Here is a 22712-nt window from a genome sequence, read left to right as displayed (position 1 = left end):
AGGCAAGCTTCAGAAGCAACAGGTATAAAGATAGCACAAAAGACATTAAATATATAAGTTAGTGGTAAAAACAAAAACAAAAAAACCATTTCTATACATAGGCAGTCCTAGTTGCTAAAGCTTGATGTATATCCATTTTTTATTTCTGATCCTTAAAGATTCAGTTCAACAGTTCCCTTCTAAAAATATATATATTTCCTGATACTCTTAATTATTAGGGTTATTTACTTTATATGCATTTTGTATTTACTTCCCTGTAAACCTGGAGTGAAGCTCTGAGTTTGTTTTCAGCTCTTCAAGAACTGAAGGAAATTCCCAAAAGGTCTCCTTAGACCATAAGTATCCAATAATGGACTGCCCAATAGTAATAATATATTCATCACCCTAAGTTAGTAGTCAAGTGTTAGTTCTAAGTACACAAAATTTAAAGTGGGGAAGATAGTTATATCTCTATATGACAGACATTTCCCTAACTAGAGATTCTGAACTATTGTAATTGTATCAGTAATTTTCCATATGCTGTAAACTCTAAAAATACCAGAGAATGTAACTCCACAAATCTGAGGACTATAACATTTGTCTGAAGGCTAAAAAAAACTAATTATTATAAAGGGATATGGATGATTAAAATCAGGAAGGAAGGAAGGAAGGAAGGAAGGAAGGAAGGGAGGGAGGGAGGGAGGGAGGGAGGGAGGAAGGAAGGAAGGAAGGAAGGAAGGAAGGAAGGAAGGGGAAAAGGAAGGTGATAACCAAAGAAAAGATTATATCTGGGCAGCTAGGTGGTGTAGTAGATTGAGCACCAGCCCTGGAGTCAGGAGGGTTTGAGTTCAAATATGCCCTCAGACACTTACTAATTACCTAGCAGTGTGACCTTGGGCAAGTCACTTAGACCCACTGCCTTGCAAAAAAGAATAGAATAATTTGTTTTTGGTTTTTGCAAGGCAAATGCGGTTAAGTAGCTTACCCAAGGCCACACAGCTAGGTAATTATTAAGTGTCTGTGGCTGGATTTGAACTCAGGTACTCCTGACTCCAAGGCAAATGGTCTATCCACTGTGCCACCTAGCCACCCCAAATAAGTTTCTAAATAAAGAAAAGATTATACCCTAAATCAATTTCCAAGGAAAAGATTGGAGAGGTTGACTCAGCCCCAGCACTTTACTGAATGGAGGTGCATCCTCCATGATGACATCTCAGTATTGCACAGCTGGTACTGGCAATAATTAAGATTAGAAATATTTCTGAATGGTGGAAACGGCACTGGTATTAGAATTGGGTTTGAATTCTAGCTCTCCTATTTAATATCTATGTGACCTTAATAAAATTTTTTTTATCTTTCTAAGGCTCAGTTTTCTCACATAAAAATGGATAAAGTAAAATTTGCACTATATATCTTATAGGATTGCTCTAAGGTAAACAAACTCTTTGTAAATATTAAAATGGCAGAGAAATATGTTATCATTATTTCTTAATGTTAATAATACTAATTTCCTTAGGCAAACAAATTGTCTAATATGGAGAGTCACAAGATGTCAAGGATCTTGAAGTTAATAAAGGCATAATACAAATTGAAGATTTATTAATTTTGTTTATTTTAAAGGCTAGGACAGTAAAACAGCCCAATCGGGCAGGAATTATCTAATTTGAAGGATTGAGGGAAGAGTTGGGGGCTATAGGTACTTAAGATTGCATGAAGAGATCAAGTTTATGTTTTCAGAATGAAAAAGAAAGAGAATGTATACAAAATTCACTCCTCATTTTATACATGGAGATTAGACTAGAAAGTTCAGATCTAGCTCTCAAAATCGTAGAAGGAGAATATTGTTTTTCTTTAAAAGGCAGTAACTTCTGAGGAAAGTGGGAGTAGTCCAAAAGGTCTAACTGCTTACCCGGGACTGGTGAATGTTTCCACAACGGCTTCAATGCTGTACAAAAGATTGATTAAATATATAGCTTCTTATCAGTCTATAAGGAAAGGAGTTAAGATAGGAAGACATCCAGCAAAAAAAAAACACTATCATCCCAGGGAAAGAGTTGGTGGTCGAGACTGCTAATGGTTTGAGAAAGAGATTCTCTGTAAAAAAAAACAAACAAAAAAACTGTGCATCCTCCACCTAGCAACAGGAAAGAAAGTTGGGAAACCTTATCCTAGGTTTGAAGGAGATAGGGGGTTGAGACTGGGGCGGCCTTACAAGAAATAAATTCAAGTTTCAGTTTGGTTAAACAATGATTATATTCTAGTACTATTGCCCACCTTGGTTTTCTTAACTGTCTTTTTCTTCCTCTGCCACTCTACTTTTTAAGCCCTATACCTTTTTAGATTGGTTCCTTGACTAGATCAAAGGATTAAGAGCTAGATAAAAACTTGGAGATGCACTAGCTCAAACCTCTTAGTCTACAGGCAAGGAAACTAAAAGGTATTAAGTGTCCAAGGTTACAGGTGGTAAGTAACAAAACTGAGATTCAAATTCGTTTCCTGACTTTGAATCTGTTTCTTTACCTACTACAACATACTGTCGGCCTCCATTTCTCAGCTCCTACACCAGAACTTGATCTGTCCAATTCAGTTGCCTCCCTTCCCCCAACGCGGGACAAGAAAATGCACTTTTACTCAAAAAACCGTTTAGGAAAGGGATTCAAATGTTAACCAAAACCTTCTTCTAAAGACCGTCATTTCATTTTCCAAACTCCAACAGTAGGAGAGCCTGGGCATCCTTCTAAGTTAGAGACAGATTCTCTCCACTCCTCCCACCCCCACCCTTTCTGGCCAGCAGTACAAATGGAGGGAAGGAGTGATAAGAAGGAGGGTTGGCAAGGAGTGAAAGCAGTCACAGAAAAGAGGACAGAAAGAAGGAAGGAAGACCTTGGGGGGGGGGGGGTGGCAAGGGGAGATTGAAATCAGAGGCTCTGTGCCTGCAGGACTCCGCCCTCGGAGCCAGTGCCCCAAGTATCCCTGGTATCTTTAGCTCCCAGTCCACTGGGGAGGTGGCGGAGGGGGGAGAAAGGCGCCGATTCGCTCTCCAGCACCAGCAGCCACAGAGGCGAGCAGCTGCCAGGGCAGCTGCAACGAATGGCCATCACCTTGCCTTGCTGGCATTTCCCAGCTCACTGCCCGTCACAGTTCGCCTCTCAAGTCCTCTGCGGGACCTTTCCCGACGCGGTATTTCACGCTCAGCCAGGCTCTAAGAGAACTCCGTGGCGGGGCTTTCGGGAGAAGCGGAGCAGGTGAGGACGCGCTGAGGGGGCTGTGCAAGAACAGGTGGGGTGGGCAGGCTTTTTCTCAGACTAACGGAGCGCCCCCAGAGTTCAGGACTCTTCCTTCCTCATTCCCCTCCCTTCTCGGCCAAGCTTCCCAATTGCGTCCAGCTGGGAAGTCCTAGAGTTCATATGGGTCTAAATGCTAAGTGCCTGCGACACTGCCTGGACACCGGGGCCTTAGGAGAGCGGGAGTGGGGGTAGGTGGGCAACGGGAGGGGAGGTCGGACTGGAGAGCAGACAGAAAAGGGGAGAAAGACTATGTCTATATTTACACACATAAATGTGTATGGTGAGGGCAAACCTTTTTGAGGAGATAAGGACACTTGGAGTCACTTTTGGTAGCTACAGTTAGGCTAAGCTAGTTATGTTTATGGGATAAACAGGAGAGCGAGAGAGAGAGAGAGAGAGAGAGAGAGAGAGAGAGAGAGAGAGAGAGAGAGAGAGAGAGAGATCAGCACAGGTAGTGAGAGGGGCTACTAAAGGATTCTCGAGACAACCAGAAGATCGGGTTAGAAAAGGGGCTAGTAGTGGGAGGAGGGTTACAGTGAGGAATGTCATCTCTTTGCTCCAATTGCAAAAATAGGCTTAAAGTAGTCCACATTAGTTTAGCACTGCTAAGAACTACTTAGATAAAAGGGTTTGTTCGAGTGAGAACCAGCTTCTCACTTGTAGCCCAGTCACCTTCCCAAGGAGGTTGTAAATATAGCTGCAAGGTCTCTGTGTGTGTTTGTGTCTGTGTGGAAGACTTGGATCAGGGAGACATAGCAAGTCCAGAAAATGAGAGTAGTATTTAAGTGCTTCAGTAGGAAGGATGTTTTGGGGCGAGAAGACAGTGGGGGTGGTGTTATCTGGAAACCCAGAGTTAGCCTGCTGAGGACGTGGAAAACCATGGCACCGAAAATTGTTGGACTTGAAAGAGGAATGAAATAAATGATGAGGGGAAATTGATGAAACATTTAAGGTTGTTTTTGAGATGCATCACAGTATGTGATTGATGTATGTGGTCGTTATCTTTACCTAAAAGAGAAAGTATGATCTGATGTTAGAGCACTAAGAGAGTCGAACTTAAAACTGATTGTACCATATTTAATTTACTTGCTGTTTCCCTGCCTTGGAAAATGCTTTTCTAAAATTTTTGGGGGGGGTGATCCCTCTAAAAATAGGGCAATTTTATTATGCCTGAATGGTATTAACTATTTTTTTCTACATTCAATGTATTAGATTTATGCAACCTTGAACTTTTTTGGCAGGCTTTCTGTATAAGAGGAAATAGAAAGAGTATATATCAATCAATAAATTAACATTTATAAACTGAGAGTTTCACTATTTTGCTTAATGTTCAATTTAACACGTTTAAATTTATTTTACTTTATAATTTTGAAAGATAAATTAGATTTAAAATGTCTGGTTGTATGAGAAAATGAAACATGCCATACAGTGAACCTTAGAGCAAGGAGGAGGGAAGTGAAGGATGAGGAAGGTGCTTGTAAACAAAGGAAATTTGCTGAGCAGAATGAAGTTGAGTGCTTCTGTTCTTTTTCCTCTTCTTCCCAATGGAGTTTCTTCCTCTGATTCTTCCCCAACCATCCAGTTTTATTTATATTATATTAATTGTCTTTGGTCTGGTCCCTAGTAATACTAATACAAGATTTATATTTCAAGGTCAGCCTTGAAATACAAGGTTTGTTTATACATGTTAAAATAATTTCACATCCAAATTATATTGTATATCAATTTTCTTTCACCAACAAAGATGTCAATAAAAAACAAGTATCCACCTACTACTAAGTGAAAAACAGATTTCAAAAGAGATTTTGTTTTCTCCCAAGAAGTTTGATTTATTTAGGATCTGACATTATAACTTATTATTTCAATGGACTTTATGGTACAATGCATTTGAGTACATTCATGTCCACCAAGAAAGTTTACAGATTTTTATACATTCAGGAGAAAAAAGGGGGAAAGGAGGTGTCATATGAGGAGTGAACCCTGGTCATGAGACCTCAACCAAACCTTGGCAATCTGAGCACTTCATTCTGGTCGTTTACCTTTCATGAGACAATTTTTCCCAAACCTTTATGAAGGACACTTGGAGTCACTTTTGATTGCTATGGTTAAATTAAACTAGTTCTGTTTATGGGATAAACAGAGCTAAAGATTCCCTGGATGGAATTCGGTTCAAACAAATTGAAAGTAAGTTCCTCAAGAGCAAGAACACAAGGACATTTACTGGGACTTTTTAGAGGGAGGAGAAGGGAATAATACATTTGATATTAACTACATTAAAGTTAATTTTCCTGTCAATAATAAAAAGCTATATAGATATAGATATATCATCCAAATAAAAGATTGTCTTCAGCAACATTGTATTCTATTTATTCTTCAAGTAAAGTGCCTGGTAAGCCAAGGAACTTAATACATACTTTTTGTTTAGTTGATTTCTGATTCCCCCCCACTTCTGAGTTCTAAATGTTTACCTTTTAAAATTAGTTTGAATTTACTTTGTGTGTTTTCTATGAGATGAATCATGGTGTAATTGATTGAGTTAATCTTGAAGACCTGGGTTCAAGTCCCCAATTCTGACACAAATTATCTTTGTAAATGGGCAGTGTTCAAACTCTCATTGTTCTAGGTATATTGGTGCAATGGATAGAATACCAGCCCTAGAATCAGGAGGACATAACCTGGCCTGGTTTTTGGGCAAGTCACTTAACTTTGTTTGCTTTGTATCCAGGACCATCTCCAGGCCTCCTGATCCATATGTGGCCAAAGTGAAGCTGATGATTTAGCACATTCCTCCCTCACTCAAATTCTATTCATGTGCTTGTCATGTCATCACTTCTCTGATGAATGGTCTTCTTTGAAAAGGAAAGACAAACAACAACACCTCTTTATTTTTTGTAAGTTACAGGGAAGGTGCTGATTTACATTGGTAAAGAGCCTCCGCTTTTTTTGATCTGAGAAATCCTCAGACAAAAAAATCAAAAACTAATCTGTTTACCATGTATATACTCTGTTTACTTCAGTTTTCTCATTTATAAAATGAACTGGAGAAAAAAATGACAAACTACTCCAGTATCTTTGACAAGATGGGGGGCGTAAAGACTCAAACATGACTGAACCACAAGAAATTGCTTTATATGGTTTTGTTTTATTTCCTCAAATATATTGTCAGCTCCTTGAGTCTAGGAGCTATTTCATTTTGTCATTGTATCCTCTGAGCCTAGCACATAATAGTCACTTAATAATTGCTTGGTTGATTTACAGAATTACTGAGTCATGAGTTAAAAGAGACCTCAGAGACTTGGAGTGGTTGATAAAATCCCCCCTACAACATCCAGGTTGGAACTCTTCAATTTGTTGTGGTTGTGGCTGTTGTTGAGTCATGTCTGACTCTTCAAAAATCCATTTGGGGTTTTCTTGGCAAAGATATGGGTGTGGTTTGCCAGTTCTTTATCCAACTCATTTTATAGATGAGGAAACTTAAGCAAACAGTTAAGTGACTACCAGGGTCACAGAGCTAGCAAGTGTATGAGTCCAGAGTTGAACTCAGGCCTTCAGACTCCAAGTTACCTGCACTCAAATATATTATAGGTTATTATTCCCACTCCTTAAAAAAGCTATAATTACACAATTGTTCAATTTTATAATTTAGTCCATTTCTGGTCCTCTATAATTTGTTGTAATCTGTCCTCTAAGAACTACATAGGTGGTCTAATTTATCTGTCACATGACAGACAAAATATTTGATGACTACTCTCACAACTTCCCTACATCTTTTTAACCCCCTTCTCTAAATTTCCCTTCATATGACACACTTTTAAATACTTTACCTTTTTGGTGACAATTTTCTGTGAATATCTTAGTTTGTCAACATCTCTCATAAAATATGATGCCCAAAACTGACCAAAATTCTGTACAGAGCATTTCTTTCAATATAGCCTAAGATAACATAAACTTTTTTAATTTTAGTTTCCATATCATACTTTTGTCTCATTGAATCTACATTCACTAAACTTTTTTTCAGGACTGTTGTTGTCAGATTAATTATTTGAACCAAAGTATAGTACTCTACATTTGTCAAAATTAATTTTCACTTTGAAAATTTGGAATAGAGTTCCAATCTGATAAGATCCTTCTGAATTTTGATTCTGCATTAACTTTGCCTTCCATGTTTGTGTTCTCTGAAAATCTGATGAGAATTCATAGGTCTTTAAACTGTTTATATGAATGACTTTTATGGAATCCTAAAGCATGACACTAAAGTCTTTCCTACTGTTTGAGATTAATCCATTGATCACCATTCTTTGGATATGGTTGATGAGACAGCTAAAGATTTTCTTATCCACTGTATCATCCAGCCCACATTTCTCTGTCTTCTCGCTAATATCATGAATGATGAAATACCTAACTGAAATCCATATATGTTATTTCCTACCTTATAGGTCATGACCCATTTGAAGTTTTTATAAAACATTTCATATCCATATTGCTATTGTTGCTGTTGGTGGTGGTGGTATTGTTGGTATTAAGCCATTCAGTCACGTCTGACTCTTTGTTGACCTCATGGACCATATATACCAGGTCTTTCTATCCTCCACAATTTCTCAAAAATCTATCCAAGTTCATTTTTGCTGTTTCCATGATACTATATCCAACTCATCCTTTGCCATCCCTTTGCCTTTTGCCTTTGATCACTTTTATCATCAGAGTCTCCTTGTGACCTCATTTGGGGTTTTCTTGTCAGAAATACTGGAGTAGTTTGTACAGTATAAGAAAACTTAGACAAACAGGGTTAAATGACATGTCTAAGGGAACACAGCTAGTAAGTGTTTGAGGTTGAATTTCAACTCAGAAAAGAGGAATCTTTCCAACTCCAGTCCTGGCACTCTATCCAATGTGCTGGTTCTGAGGGGGAAAGCTCTTCCTTTCTTTTAAAGGGCTGCTCAGCATGATGCAAGTAGGATAATGATAGGCCAGTGGTAGATTTTTATATTTCCTAATTAGTTAACTATTTCAAATAATAACTGCAAGACTTGGAAGAAAGTCATTTCAATATTCTTTTTGCATCTTATCTACTGCAGAGACTATGGTGTGTCACTAATAATTCAAGGCATCTCTTTGACTGTTCTTTGGAATCCTGGCAGCTGTTCCTGACAAGCCAAGAACCTTTTATTTTTTCCATTTAATTTTAGCTGAAATTAACGCTTCAACACTTTCTTTCCCCTTGATTCCAGAACTTCGACTTTAAAGGAGAAAGACAAGAAGTAATTAAGAGTCTTATATGTACATCTTATTGTCTTTTAAAGCTTTCCATTACTTTGGATCAAAAAGTCATGAAAGAAGGGGACAGTGAATTAAATTAGAGAGAGAGAGAGAGAGAGAGAGAGAGAGAGAGAGAGAGAGAGAGAGAGTTGCTTTCCCTGCTTTCTCTTTGGCTGCCCAAATTAACTACCATGAGAGGCAGAGATCATTAAAGGAAAGAAAACAATAAACCTTTCCCTATGGCTTTACATTTCTTGTAATCATTCATGTGTGTCACCTACATGCCCCAAACCACGGACCCTTCCCTTCTCAACAGCTTTCCATTCCTCCACCCCCAGCATCTTTGACTCTAGGTTTAGAGGCCTTATTTTTTTTAAACCTGGGAAAATATGAGTCCAAAGAGAAGTCATCAGGATTTTCTTATACTACCTGGCTAATTTTCTCCTTAGAGACAGTTCCTTACTCACATCTTTAATATGAGTCATATCTATTATCTTCTCAAAAAGAAATTAACAGAGCTTTGTTTAGAAAAGTTACATCAATTTACAAAATAGATATCAGTTATTTATTTCCTATTCTACAAAAGAAATACTTGAAACAAAATATTCAAAGATATATCAAAAATTAATAATAACCTGCTTTACCTGTTTTTAATCACCCAATTATTAAAGACTTTTTGCAGAACTGAGGATACTTCAGTCTCCCTTCAGAACTGCATCATCTGAACAACTCTTACCCTTAAATCCCCCATGTTTTCTGGTCAACAGGCCATAGCTTTAGTTTTAACTAAAACCTCCTTGGAGTTGTATCCTTCTCCCCTGAAAAATTGGTCCTCTCAACCTCTTGAATTCCTGAAGTAGTTTCCAAGGCAATAAAAATCTATTTCAGTATCACTTTCTGGTCTCTTCACTCAAATAATTTTGAGGAAAGAAAAACAAAGCAAAAGAGTCATCTGGGGACTTGAGGTTCAGTCTCTCATTTGACTAGGAAGTGTCTGTCTGTCTTCACTCCCTTGTAGGAAGTTCAAGGGAAAACTGGCATTTTTCTGTAGACCTAATGAAGAAGTCATTTCAAAAAGAGATATGAAAACATTACACTCATTCATTGCAGTCCACAGATTGAGCAGTTCTTCTTGACTCCATTGAAAGGCTTTCCTTGGATTAGCCAATCACATGAGGACCTGCAAGGACTAATTGGTTACACGTGGTATTTTTAAAATATTTTATTTATTTTTCAAAGTACATTCAACAGCAATTTTCAATAATCATTTTTGCAAGGTTTTGAGTTTAAAATTTTTTTCTTCTTCCTTCCCTTCCCTTCTCTCCCCCCGCCCCAATCTAATACAAGCTATACTTGTATTAGCTAAACATAGATCCGTATTAATCATATTGTGAAAGAAGAATCAAAACAGAAAAAAAACAGAGGTGGGAAAAACTAATCTTTGGTCTGCATTTAAATTCCCCAGTTAGGGGCGGCTAGGTGGCGTAGTAGATAAAGTACTGGCCTTGGAGTCAGGAGTACCTGGGTTCAAATCCAGTCTCAGACACTTAATAATTACCTAGCTGTGTGGCCTTGGGCAAGCCACTTAACCCCATTTGCCTTGCAAAAAAAAAAAAAAAATTTAAATAAATAAATAAATTCCCCAGTTCCTTTTCTGGAAAAGAATGGTATTTCCTATCACAGTTCTTTTAGAATTGTCTTTGATTATTGTAATGTTGAAATGAACAAGTCCATCATAGCTGATCAGCACCCAATGTTGCTTTTAGTGTGTATAATGTTCTTCTGGTTCTCCTTATTTCACTCAGTAACAATTCATGTAAGTCCTTTCAGGCTATTCTAAAGTTTCATCCCTCATGATTTCTTATATATCAATAGAGTTCAATCACATTCATATAGCACAATCTGTTCAGCCAATCCTCAATTGATAGGCATCCTTTCAATTTCCAATTCTTTGCCACCACAAAAAGAGCTGCTAATAAATATTTTTGCATTTACCCTTTTTTGTGATTTCTTTGGGATACAGTCCCAAGTAGTGGTATTGCTGGATCAAAGTATAAATAAAATGTTACTGCTCTTTGAGCATAATTCCAAAATGCTTTCCACAAAGGTTGTATCAGTTCACAACTCCACCAGCAATGTATTAGTGTTCCAATTTTCCCACATCCCCTACAACATTGATCATTTTCCTTTAATCACAATGACCAAATCTGATAGATGTGAGTTGTCAGTATTGTTTTAATTTGAATTTCTCTAATCAATAATGATAGAGTATTTTTTCATATGATTATATAGATAGCTTTAATTTCATCTGAGAATTGACTTTGCATATTCTTTGAACATTTATTAATTGGGGAATTAGGACTTCTATTCTTATACATTTGACTCAATTCTCTATATATTTCAGAAATGAATCCTTTGTCAGAAACACTAGTGGTCAAAATTGTTTCAAAACGTATTGCTTTCCTTTTGATATTGGCTGCATTGGTTTTAAATGTGCAAAAACTTTTCAATTTAATGTAATCAAAATTATCCATTTTGCATTTTATAATTATCTCTATCCCTTCTTTGGTCATAAACTACTCCCCTTTCCATAGTTCTGACAGTTAAACTATTCTTTATTCTCCTAATTGGTTTATGATATCACCTTTTATGTCTAAATCCTGTACCCACTTCAACTTTATCTTTGTATAGGGTGTGAGATGTTGGTCTATGCCTAGTTTCTGCCATATTATCTTCTAGTTTTTCCAGCAGGTTTTAATCAAAGAATGAATTCTTTTCCCAGAACCTGAAATCTTTGCATTTAACAAGCAACATTTTGCTATAGTCATTTGCTATTGTTTCTTCTGCACTTAATCTACTCCACTGATGCACCACTCAATTTCTTGGCCAGCATAAAACAGTTTTGTTGACTAATGCTTTATAATTTAATTTTAGATCTGGTATGGCTAGGCCATTTTCATTTTCATTTTTAATTGACTCCCTTAATATTTGTGACCTTATATTCTTCCATGTAAATTTAATTATTATTATTTTTCTAGTTCAATAAAGTAGCTTTTGGGGAAGCTTGATTGGTATGGCACTGAATAAGTAATTTAATTAGGTAAAATTGGTGTTTTTATTATAGCAGCTTGGCCTACTTATATCTAGTGTTTTTAATAGGAATGCAAGTTGTACTTTGTCAAAAGCTTTTTTTCAACTTTTTTCGTATGATTTCTGTCAGGCTTATTATTGATATGATCAATTATGCTGATAGTTTTCCTAATATTTCACAAACCCTGCATTCCTGTTATAAATTCTACTTGCTCATAGTGTATTATTCTAGTGCTAAGTTGCTGTAAACACTTTGCTAATATTTCATTTGAAATTTTTGCATCCATATTCTTTAGGGAAATTGGTCCATAATTTTCTTTCTCTGTTTTGATTCTTCCTTGTTTAGGTTTCAGCACCCTATTCGTATCATAGAAGGAATTTGTAGAACCCTCTCACCTATTTTTTTCAAATTAAAGCTTATATATAATTGGAATTACTTGTTCCTTGAAAGTTTGGTATAATTTGCTTGTGAATCAATCTGCCCCTGAATACTCTTTCTTAGGGAATTCATTGATGACTTTTCAATTTCTTTTGCAGAGATGGGTTCATTAAAAATATCTATCATATATATATATATATATATATATATGTATATACATATATATATATATATATGTATATATCTTTCCTCTTCTTTTAACCTGGGCAGTTTGTTTTTTGAAAATATTAATCCATTTCACTAAGATTTTCAAGTTTATTGGCATATAAATATGCAAAATAACTCCAGATTATTATTTTATTTTTTCCTCTTTGGTGATGAATTCATCTTTTTCATTTTTGATACTGGTAATTTTAATTTTTCCTATTTTTAATCAAATTAATCAAAGGTTTATCTATTTTCTTTGGTTTTTTCATAAAACCAACTCTTAATTTTATTTCTTAATTCAATAATTTTCTTACTTTTGATTTTATTAATTTTTCCTTTAATTTTCAGAATTTCTAATTTGATATTTAATTGGAGATTTTAAAATTTGTTCTTACTTAGCTTTTTTGGTTACATGCCCAATTCATTGAGTTCCTCTTTCTCATTTTATTCATGTAAGCATTTAGAGATATAATGTTTTCCCTAATAACTACTTTTGGTTATAACCCTCAAATTTTGGCACATTGTCTTCTTATTGTCATTACCTTGAATGAAATTATTAATTATTTCTATTATTTTTTTATCTGACTCATTCTTTAAAATTAGATTACTTAGTTTCAAATTAATTTTAGGTCTATCTTCCTATGGCCCTTTATTGCATATGATTTTTATTGCATCATGATATGAAAAGGATGCATTTAATATTTTGATCTTTCTGCATTTGATTATGAGGTTTTTTAATGTCATAAATACATGGTCAATTTTTGTGTAGGTGCCATGTACCACCAGAAATAAAGTTATATTCCTTTCTATCCCCATTCAGTTTTCTTCAGAGGTCATTTCTAATATTCTATCCTCCTTATTAACTTCCTTCTTCCTTATTTTGTTGTTATTTTTATCTTATTTTAAGAGAGAGAGGTTGAGATCTACCACCAATATAGTTTTGATATCTATGTTTTCCTGTAACTTATTTAGCTTCTCCTCTAAGAATATGGATTCTACACCACTTGGTGCATACATATTTAATATTTAAATTACTTCATTATCTATCGTGCCTTTCACATTTATAATCACTATTACCCTCCATGCTATCTCCCCTCTGTTTGTCTTTTTCTCCCTCCTTTCACCCTATCCTTCATCCTCAGTGTTTTGCTTCTGATCACCACCTTCCTCAATCTGTCCCTCTTTTATTGGTCCCTCTCCCTTCTCTTTCTTCCTTCCCTTTTCCTCTTTCTCTCTTCCCTCTCTTCTATCAGTCCTTCCTTCCCTTCCCCCTTCCCCTCCTAATACTTAAAGGGTAAGATAAAATTCTAAATCCAGATGAGTTTATGTGTTAAATTCTCTTTGAAGCAAATCTGATGAAAGTAAGATTCAAGCAGTTCTCACCTTCTCCCTTCTTTCCCTCTATTGCAGTAGGTCCTTACACACCTTCCTGTGATGCAGTTTATTCCATTCTCACCCCCCTTCCTCCAGTCTCATTACATTTCCCCCCTTTTTAAAATCTTATTTTTTTAAATCATTCCATCAAAATCAACTTCTGTTCATACCTTCAGCTTAAGTATACTCCCTTTAATAGAGCTGATTCTCAAGATTTAATATAATCTTTTCCCAGATAGGGATGCAATCAGTTTAATCATATTAAATAGCAGTCTTTTTTCTTTTCCTCATTTAACTTTTCATATATCTCTTGAATCTCCTGTTTGAAGATCAAATTCTTTTTTCAACTCTGGTCTTTTCCTCAGGAAAGTTTGGAAGTCATCCATTTTGTTAAATATCCATCTCTTCCCCTGAAAGAGTACATTCAATTTTTCTGGATGATTGATTCTTGATTGTAATCCAACCTCTCTTGCCCTCCAGAATTATCATATTTCAGGCTCTTTAATGCTGTAATGTTGATGCAACCTGGGCCTGTATAATCCTAACTGTGGTTCCTTGATATTTAAATTGCTTCTTGAATGACAACTTGAAGGAATTTTTCTCCTTGATCTGATAATTCTGGAGTTTGGCTACAATATTCTTTGGTATTTTTAGTTTGGGATCCCTTTCAGGAGATTATTGTTAGATTCTTTCAATGGCAATTTTGTCCTCTAATTCCAGGCGATCAGTGAAGTTCTCCATAATAATTTTCTGAGGAATGCTAACCAGGCTCTTTTTTGATCAGGACTTTCAGGTAGTCCAATAATTCTTAAATTATCTGTTCTGGATCTATTTTCTAGATCAGTTGTTTTACCAATGAAGTGTATTACATTTTCTTCTGTTATTGCTTTTTTCATTTTGTTTATCAGATTCTTAGTGTCTAATGGAATTATTAGCTTCTGCTAGTCCCAGTCTAATTTTCTAGGAGACATTTTCTTTGGTTAGTTTTTTCATTTCCTTTTCCATTTGGTCATGTCTTTTTTTTTATTTTTATTTTTTGTGTTTTTGCAAGGCAAACGGGGTTAAGTGGCTTGCCCAAGGCCACACAGCTAGGTAATTATTAAGTGTCTGAGACCGGATTTGAACCCAGGTACTCCTGACTCCAAGGCCAGTGCTTTATCCACTACGGCACCTAGTCACCCCCGTTTCTTTTTTTTAAAGGAATTGTTGTCTTTTTCCATTTGCCTAATTTTATTTTTAAATTTTATTTGTTTTGTTTTCTTCTGTCATTTTTTTTTGCGAGATGTTAATTTTCTCTTGCACATCTTTTCCCAATTGTTCCCTTTGATTTTTAACATCCTTACTGAACTCTTCTAAGAAGTATTTGGAGGTAGAGGGGTGTAGGGCAGCTAGGTGGATAGAGCAGGAGGATCTGAGTTCAAATCAAGCCTCAGAAACCTAATAATTACCTAGCTGTGTGATCTTGACCAATTCACTTAAAACCCCATTGCCTTAAATAAAAAAATAAAATAAGAAAAGCTTTTCTGGTGTGGTGGAGCTCTCACAACTCAACTTCCATGCAACCCAAACTGCAAAAACCTCTGTTCTCACAGCCAAGAACCTCAGATTAATCCCCACTCTGCCCCATCACTGTTTTGCTTCATCTCTGCACACCCATCATCCCTACCCCACCCCCAACACACACCTTATTCCCCTCTGTTCTTTTCTGGTTTCTGTCCTCCAAAATCTGTGAGGAGCCTTGATTCATGAGGGAAAACAAGGAGAGTTTAACAATGTGCCTTGCTTATCTCAGACATCTTGACCACACATGTCCTTTAGAAAGGAACCCAGCATATATTCTTTCCCAAGGAACTATGGGTATGCCCAGTTCTATAGTTCTATTATACTATAAACTATCTTTTGAATAGTTAGGCTCAAGGACTACTATAATTCCCTACTTTTTTTTCAGTGCCCTAAAAAAATGAAAAAATTCTTATTACTTTTACTTAACCAAGTGTAGTACCATTTTCCCAAGATTGTATAGAATATCTAAGGAAGAACAAAAAGAAAATACTAAAATAGCTTGAGTACTCATGAATGGCTCTACATGACCATAGATAATTTTATAGTAATTAGCATTACCTTTTAAAGATTCTGTGTAATAGAAGATAAATGTAACATTTTTTATAAAAGAAGAGGTTTTACAGTAGAAGAAGTTAATGAAACTAAATTCTCAGATAATTTATGGGGAGTCTTGTAACTGATTAGGAACTACGAAGCTCATAGAAAAGGGGTGGAATAAAACCTTTAAGGTTGAAATGTACCTGTGCTGTACAACTAGGTAAAAGATTTTATGTTGTAAAATATATCAAATGACAAAGCAACAAGAACATACACATATGAATATTTATGGATATATATGCATATTCATATATCTCTACAGAGCTTTAAAAATCTAATACTACTTAAAGTGTAAATATGATAGGTATTTTTTTAAAAATTCATCTAGCCAATTTTCAAAACTATCTTTGTTGTCTGTGTCTCTCTCTGATATAACTTCTGTTGTCTTCTATGAGTTTAATATTTTTTTTTACTATCACTACTCCTCCATTCTACCCAACAGTCTCCTTTCTATAAACAAAACAAGCAAACAAAAATGTCTTTTGTAATAAATGAGGCAAACCACATATTGGCTATATCTGAAAGTACTTTTTTAGTATTTTATTTTTCCCTAGTTATATGTGAAAACAACTTTTAACATTCATTTTTAAAACTTTCCAAATGCTCTCCCTTTCTCCTTCCCATTGAGAAAGCAGGCAATTTGATATAGGTTATAAAGCTGTAGTCATGCAAAACATTTCCATAATAGTCATGTTGTGAAAGTAAACATAGACTTCCTCACTCCAAAAAAAGAAACTACAGGAAAAATTAAGTTAAAAAAGTATGCTTCAATCTGTATTCAGATACCATTAGTTGTTTCCTTTATAAGTCCTTCACAGTTATCTTTGGTCACCATAATTCTGAGAAAAACTGTCACAGATAATCATCTAACAATATTGTTGTTCTTTTGTGCACAGAACACTTCATTTTGCATCAGCTCAGGTAAGATTTAACAGGTTTTTTCTGAAAACATTCTGTACATCGTTTCTTATAGCAAAATAGCATTCCATCATAATCAAATACCACAGTTTGAGCAGTCATTTCCAACTGATGGACATTCCCTCAATTTTCAATTTCTTGCACCCCAGAAAAGAGCTGCCACAGATATCCTTATACATATAGATCCTTTTCCTTTTTGTTTTTCATCTCCTTGAGAATACAGATCTAGTAGTAGAATTGCTAGGTCAAATTGTATATGTGGTTTTATAGCTCTTTGGGCATAGTTCCAAATTGCTCTACAGAATGATTGAATCCATTCACAAACTCTACCAACAAAGCATTAATGTCTCATTTGCCTTACATTCCTTACAATATCTGTCATTTTCCTTTTCCTGTCCTCTTAGCCAATCTTATAGGTATAAGGTAGTATCATCTCCCTTTGTAGGAATATAAACAGTTCAATATCATTAAGTCCTTTATGATTTCCCTTTCCTGTTTATCTTTTTATGCTTCACTTAGATCTCCTATTTGAAGATAAAATTTTCAGTTCAGTTCTAGTTTTTTCATCAGGAAAGTTTGAAAGTCCCCTATTTCATTGGATTCTAGTTTTTTTTTTTTTCCCTAAAAGAGTATGCCCAATTTGTAGACTTAAGCTCTATTTCCTGATCTTCTCTCTAGTCTGTATTTATTTATGAAGTTTGTACTCATGGTAAGAATTTTCTAATTTGACTCAATAAACTATGCATCAGTTCATATGTCTTTCCAGGTTTCTCTGAATTTTTTCCATTTTGCCATTTCTTAATATTATTCCACTTTTCCCTATTATGTAATATCCTAAGAGGGAAGGGGCAGGAATTTCCCTCATTTTACAATAGTAAATATAGATTCAGTTAACTGACCAAGGTCACAGACTAGGTAGAAGATCTGGAAATAGAACCTAAGTCTACAAGTTCAGTGTTCTTTCTGTTGTTATATGTTTGTAAGTTTGATGTGAAGTTTCCTCCTTGTCTTTTTTCTTTGCTATTCTTCTCTGATACTAATAGGCAGAATAATTGTGACTTTTCACACATTCCTCTCCTTCCATTAACTTTGTTCTTCCCAGTACCACTAAATTCACGGAAGCCTTTGCCAAAATTCATAATACAGTAGTTGATTTTTGTTTTTGTTTAATGCATTACTTTCAATTATTTCATTCACATTATAATATGATATCTTGTTGGAGTAACTCATTAACCTTTCTAATCATTGACTATATTATGTTAGATTAGTTTGCAAGATTAGCTAGCTTGTGAATAGAGCCCTTAAGGCTATAAACAGGTAATTATGCATAAGAAGAAGGGAAATTTTCTGGTACATCTATTTAGGTGAGTGGCCGTGGCTGTTTTAACTGTGAAGGGTGACCTTGAGTCACTAGGAAGCAAGAAATGACCATAGGTATATGAAGTTTTTAAAATATATTAAAGATCAACATAACCATCTTAATAAATTGTCTTTCCTATCCCCAGCAATTATTAAGATTCTGTGAGAACTCTTAAGGTTTGTCTTGAAATTTTAAAATAAGTTAAGACAATTTTTAGAAGATTATGAAATAGTACCTCACTTTACTTTCTCATGGCTGAATGACGAAAGTGGTCTTTCTCTACTGGCTCCAAGAAGAAGCTTTCTTTGAAGGGATTAGCAACTAAAAACTATTAAAATCCTACACTTCCTTTAAAGATAAACTAAAATTCCATTCTCCTCCTAGTAGTTTTCCTTGATCCCCTCCAGGCAAAAGTAAGCCCTCTCTTCATAATACTTTGGTTGGAACTATTCCTTAAACTTATCTTTTTCTGTTTTGTTACCCAGTTTCCCCCCATGATGATTGATATTTATGTTGTGGTTTGAGGGATACAAATTGCTATAAATGTATGTATTTATGTGTGTGTAGGTATAGTTAGATACACAGATATGTCTATATGTGTATAATAGATATTTGTATAGTGTCACATGTATATACATATGTGTACATGTATCTACAAATATTGTCCAGAAATTCAATTCCATTGAACAAACATTTACTAAGTAAGTATCTTGGATGGTGTCAATATAGTAAAGTACATATTGCATATGTGGATATGTATTACTTATATATAAGTATTGCATTGTCATGCATACATACATAAAATCATAAGTATTTGTATGTATTCATCTTTTTCTTTGCATTCCCAGCATGTATCATTGTGTCTGAAAATCTAACTCTTTATCCATATCTATGATTTCAAGGAATTAGAATTTAAATCTATTAAAGTCCCAGCCCCCTTCAAAATCCAACTAAAGTACCATGTCCTCCATGACACAGATAATATGACAAAAGCAATATGTATATTTCATATAGAGAGGCTATAATAAACAAAAACTTTTACTTTACAATAAATCCAAAACTTCTAGTTTTTAGTGGCAGGAATGGTGGGGCCAACTCCCATCATCATGCTGATCCTGAGGTTGGCAACTGCATATTTCCTATCTCACTTAAATCTAATATGCTTGCAAGTCATGAAATCACCTTGATAGTATTTGTCCTATTTTAGAATGAAGGACAAACTGACAAAACAAACAGCTTTTAAGGATGAAATTATATACATACACACATATGCACTTTGGGATATATATATATATATATATATATATATATATATGTGTGTGTGTGTGTGTGTGTGTGTATGTATATCTACACATACAAATAAACCATATCCCTCTCTTTACTCAAATGTATATTATATTTATATGCATAGATATATATGAAAATATACTACCTCTATATGTGTAAATGTATTTACATATGTCCACATTATATTTATATACATGTGTTTCTGTACTATGCATGTTATACATGTATTAATGCATATACACAATTTCATACATTGATATTTTCAAAAGACATCAGTGACATCACAGGTCATGTCTTGACTTGCAAATGAATTAGATTTAAGAGAGGAAATGTTGCACAAAGACATCAGCTTCACTTATTCCTGAGTCATTGGCAAGACAAAAGTCAAGACAACAGGTGATAGCCCAGGACTCGGTGAATGATCTTGACATTTCCAATATTTAACCAAAGCTCTAAGCAATCTACAGCACCTGGTTCAGCTATCTTCATGGCAAATTGTTCTTATCTGTTCATTCTGTTAGGTGAAATCTTCCCATGCCTAGGGTAGTTATCCCTCAACTCACCAATAGATCTGAGGCCTGTCATTTACCTTTAACATGATTTAACCTGTCTGCCAAGAAGGTTTACCAAGGTATGGCTGCTGCACATGCTAAAACTTCTTGGAACCAAAAGTAAATTGGATGAAGGTGGACAGCAAAGGTAGAGGAGAAACCCTGAAAATGGTTTGGAAAGCTCTCAAACCAGAGATGCTAGTCTTCCCTCAATAACCCATATACTTCACTTGTACATATACTAATGTGTGGTAAATACATGGATATACATACCAGAAATATGGATATAGAAATATGGATGTGATCAGACTGATATAGAGTTAGTTATATAATCTTAGGTTATAAGCTTAGGGTAGGTTTTTCTTACAATCTAGAATGGAAATTCATAATAGTAAAAATGTGTGCAAAAAGAGAAGTCAGAGAATGATCTTTATTCCCTTCATTTGACATTTCTCAAATTAGAATGATATAAACCTGGACTATTACAGAAAGCCTTTAAAAATCACAGTAGTCAGGAATGTTGGATTTGTTGCAAGACAAAGTTTTTATTTCTTTATTAGAGCAACTTTATATGAAGTATACATGTTACAAATTTCATTATTGAAATAAATGAGATGTAAAGCTGAAATTATCTTGACCTGAGTGGCACTATCTTTTCAATTTCCGTATTCTGAATGCCATAAAGGGAGTTTCAATTTTTTTTAAAAAAAGGTAAAGAACACAAATGACAATGTTTCTGAGAAGTTTGAAAAGCTTTTTTAAAAATGTCATCATTTGTTAGCTTTACAGATACTGCCTCAGCACTGTTACTTGGGTTGCAGATGAAGCTTTGCTATAAAAAGCTTACATTGTAAAAGCAAGAGAAGAAATAGGCAAGATAGTTTTTGTCATAGACTGAATAGAAATAGTATATCTTCTATAGAAATTCAAAGATGGGGGCAGCTAGGTGGTGTAGTGGATAGAGTACTGCCCTGAGTTATGAGGACCTGAGTTCAAATCCAACCTCAGACAATTAATAAATGTCTAGCTGTGTGTCCTTAAGCAAGTCATTTATAACTCCATCACCTTAAATAAAATAAAAATTTTAAAAAAATTCACAGATAACTTTCAAAGGTTGATATTTTTTTATCTTTTAAGTTGGGAATTTTATTACTTTATCACATACTAAACAAGAGTTACTCCACATTGTATGAACAAAGTACTTAACATGGCAGTTTTCTGCTAGCGGCACCATTTCATAGCTTTAACTTAATTCACTAAATTACCTTTCCCTTCCTAGACAGCATCACATACATTTGGCACAATCAAAATTTAAAAAGTAATGCTAGACTCCATATAATGAATTTATTTCAATACAAGTGAATTTATCTCAAATAGATGGAAAATATCAAAAAATCTCAAGGCAGTGCCAATTTCCTTAAATAAATATATATGTAGCCTTAACTGTCTAGATGACATTGTCTAGCTAGAAAAAGTAATGTTACTAAGTCAAAGGCTTTGGAAGGGCATTGAAATTCTATAGCACTTCCCCCCACAACCTTAAAAAAACAAAGGTTGGTGTTTAAGTGTCCTGGATTTCAAGGATGCATCATTAATAAGAAGAAACAGTATAATTTGTTTTACTAATATGTTTCTGAAATTTGTTCCCAGTTGCTATAGAGAGTTAACACATGTGCAGAGTGCCTTTGGTTTACCTGCTACTGGTATTTTTTTTTCCTGTGTGTAGATTCATCTACACCAGAATGTGTGGGGTGTGTTTACCTGCTTAAATAAAACTTGGAGATTTCTCAAACTATGAAGAGAAAAGTTTTACTCAATTCTTGAGAATTGAACCCCCTTGCTCCTTCTTAAACATGGAGAGAGAAAAGGGGTAAAGAGCAGGAAATCCAAGATCCATTATCCTAGCAAGATCCCCCACCCCACTGACCCATCCTCATTAGTGAGGAATGTGGTCTTCACAATCTATATGCATAAATTACTCTAAAGAATAAGGATATAATTCAAACAGAGATAAGTTCTCCCCCTCCAGCACAAGGAATATAGAACCATCTGGACTTGTCCCAATAAGATAGGGTCAGTTTACTCTTTACATTCTGGTCAAGGTAACATAAAATTTCTTGTCGGAGAGGAGGGGCAGAAGGGGCATAGCACACAGCTTTAACTATTTCTAATCTATAATATTCTACTGAAGAAATCTCAGACTTTATCCCATTCAATCCCTCCTCTTTATTTTGATGAGATTTCTTCAAATTTCTGTAATATAGACTCACATTTCTGATCCATAATCCTCATTTTTCCTTGCAAGTCCACATTCACTCAGATTCATTTCCCTTAACAAATCCCCTTTTTGTGCATCTTTACAAGGGATCCAGGTGCCTTCATTAATCTCACATGAGTCTTAGTCTATCTATCTCTAAATTGTATAGTCCAGAATATATGCACCCTGCTTCTGAACATGTCTAGATCTTTGCTACTCCCCAGGCAAATATCCTGGCCAGTCAGTTATCAACAATAATCAACCTGAACTGACTTAGCCATATGCCACTGGTATTTCTCTCCTCTGGCTCAGAATTGGTTTTCTAAGTGAATTCTTTCATGTTTGCTCAACCCCTTAAAGCCTTTAGCAGGCCACATTTTCCAGAGTCAAGGGGAAGTTACAGATAAACAATGTACACATAGGTGAGAAATGGTGCTGATGAACTGGTCCAGTGTCTTTCCTCTCTTCCCTTCTCTCTTGGAGACATTCAATGTCCTTTGACATCTTTTGAATCTGTTACAAAAAGTCCTCTCCAGCTCAGGTGAATGGTTGAGACTTTGTCTTCTGGTAAAGAAACTGCTTAACATTTTAATCAGATCAAAACACA

The 22712-nt window shown here is 35.1% G+C and overlaps 1 protein-coding gene across 14 annotated transcripts in view; it reads left to right on the top strand.

The window, feature by feature from the left end:
* Positions 1-2998: 2998 nt before the first annotated feature.
* HTR1F (5-hydroxytryptamine receptor 1F) overlaps positions 2999-22712 on the top strand; it is a 163141-nt gene continuing 143427 nt past the window's right edge. For all 14 annotated transcript variants that reach the window (XR_012469586.1, XR_012469585.1, XR_012469583.1 and 11 more), the window contains exon 1: positions 2999-3224. The gene's annotated coding sequence lies outside the window, so the exon portion shown is untranslated. The remainder of the gene's footprint in view (positions 3225-22712) is intronic.

The sequence above is a fragment of the Macrotis lagotis genome, chromosome 6, assembly GCF_037893015.1.
Source record: "Macrotis lagotis isolate mMagLag1 chromosome 6, bilby.v1.9.chrom.fasta, whole genome shotgun sequence".
Taxonomy (NCBI): Eukaryota; Metazoa; Chordata; class Mammalia; order Peramelemorphia; family Peramelidae; genus Macrotis; species Macrotis lagotis.
Note: the sequence above shows the minus strand (reverse complement) of the source record. Positions and strands in the feature narration are given on the sequence as shown.